The sequence below is a fragment of the Condylostylus longicornis genome, unplaced genomic scaffold (assembly GCF_029603195.1).
Source record: "Condylostylus longicornis isolate FDR11 unplaced genomic scaffold, ASM2960319v2 ptg000143l, whole genome shotgun sequence".
Lineage (NCBI taxonomy): Eukaryota > Metazoa > Arthropoda > Insecta > Diptera > Dolichopodidae > Condylostylus > Condylostylus longicornis.
In genome coordinates, this window is record NW_026578111.1 from 158,776 (window position 1) to 160,866 (window position 2,091).

At 34.6% G+C, this 2,091-nt stretch overlaps 1 non-coding gene across 1 annotated transcript; it reads right to left on the reverse strand.

Moving 5' to 3' along the window:
• Positions 1-1,667: 1,667 nt before the first annotated feature.
• Positions 1,668-1,742, reverse strand: Trnas-gga (transfer RNA serine (anticodon GGA)). The gene has a single exon. It is a non-coding gene; the product is annotated as a tRNA-Ser (tRNA).
• Between the last annotated feature and the right edge of the window lie 349 nt (positions 1,743-2,091).

A 2,091-nucleotide genomic window follows, 5' to 3' on the forward strand; every position in this document is an offset into this window, starting at 1 on the left:
AGATGATAACTCTGAGAAAAAGTCTAATTAGTTTGCAGAAGACAAAAAAATGAAAATCCAAGAGGGTAATATGAGAGGGTATCTTATACAGGAGAGTAAATTGGATACTCATGACTCAAGAATAACCGAGTTAGAGAGTCTTTATAAGGTGCTACAAAACGAGACCTGCCAATTACAGGCAGAGAATGTAGATTTAAAAAATCAAATAAAATCTGCATCAACAGAAAAGAAAAACAAAGATGCGGAAGTTATTGTATATGAAACCAACGAGGAAGAACTGGCTAGAGAAACTGACTGGATCCTAAAACTGAATAATGCAAAGAAGCGAAAAATGGAAAAGTCTCCTGCAATAAATTCAGAGAGGACAGTTAAAAAACCAATGAAAGCAGTCCTAAAATGAAAGCTGAAAATCCAAAAAAGCACAAGCCTCCTCCAGTTATATTGAGTAACATTAAAAACTACTACTAGTTGAAACTCAACTAAAATTTGATGCTCTTAGAAGCAGCAAAACCATTCCGCAATGCAAGAGATGCCAGAGATTTGGACACACACACAAAAGTTTTGCCAAAGAGAGGCTGGATGTGTAAAATGTGCTGGTAATCATGTGAAAACAGAATTCAGCAAGTAGGATAATTTTCAGCCCAAATGTTCGAACTGCAATGAGGCACACCCTGCTAACTATCGAGGTTGTTTGGTTGCAAAAGAATTGCAAAAAAGAAGGTTAAAAAAGAATGAAACCAAACAAAATCAAGTTAAATTTAATGAACAGAGAGCTCCCAAAAAAGGTTTTAAAGGTAGTATCGTATTCACGAGCGCTTTAAAACAAAACCCCACAAAGCAGGAAAAATTAGGAACCTGAGAACAAAACCCCACAAAGAAAAAGAACTGACGCAGACATTATGCAAATGATGTATAGTATTTTGATTAGAATTGACGAGATCTCTAAGAGATTTTTAAAAATAGAAAATGGGTACACTGAGGTGTATACGGAGACACCAAAGAAATTAAGAAAAGATGTACGTAAATGAGGTAAGTATAGTAACTTGGAATGCTAATTGTGTTCTTAATAAAAAACAAGAATTGGAGATTTTTCTCACAACGAGAAATATAGATATTTGTTTATTGTCGGAGGCTCATTTGACATATTATACGGGCCTTAAAATAAAAGGCAATGATTGCAATAATTAAAGAACATAAGGAAGAATTGAAGATAGAGACAGCTGAAATTCAGTTCATTTCGATTAAAATTAAATCGACTAAACAGGGCTTTAGTGTTGGTGCTGTATACTGTCTACCAAATTACAGCATTAAGAAATATACCTTTAAAAATCTCCTGTACAAAAATGGACATAGATATCTAATAGGAGGTTAACATACAGATTGGAATTCTAGAATCGCCTCAACTAGAGGAAGAGAGCTAAGAAAAGCTATTCAAGAACTAGGCTAATGCTATCACTCCACTGGCACTCCTACTTATTGGCCTACTGACAGTAACAAGGTTCCTGATGTTATTGGCTTTTTTATAACCAAAAAGATATCAGAAAGCTTTCTAAGCCTTGAAGATAATTATTTTATCTTAATGGAAATTTCTTCATGCAACTGCAGAACAGATGGATGACGTAATCAAAGGAACGAGTTAAAGGCAGAAAAATTCATTAAAAAAATTTTTCTCCTCGAACTGGACTCGAACCAGTGACCTACCGCTTTCCAGGCGGACGCTCTACCAACTGAGCTACAGAAGCATGAAGAAATTGCCGACGAAATGTTCTCTACATTGCTTATACTGTAATTCACATGATTACTAAGTATTTGTTTTGTTTACATTGATTGCTACATACAATCTACTATTAATATATTAATAAGTCAGTGGACTAGAGATTGGAGGGTGAAGTTGAATGAAGCAAAATCGGTTCACATAAACTTCAACAATCGGAAAATAGTGAATCCACCACAAATTTACGTAAATGGAACGAACGTAGCGATCCATAACTCGGCAAAATACCTAGGAATGACTTTAGATGTCAAGCTAAGGTGGAAAGAGCATATAAAGAAGAAACACATAGAATTAGAAAATAAATATAGAGAAAATTA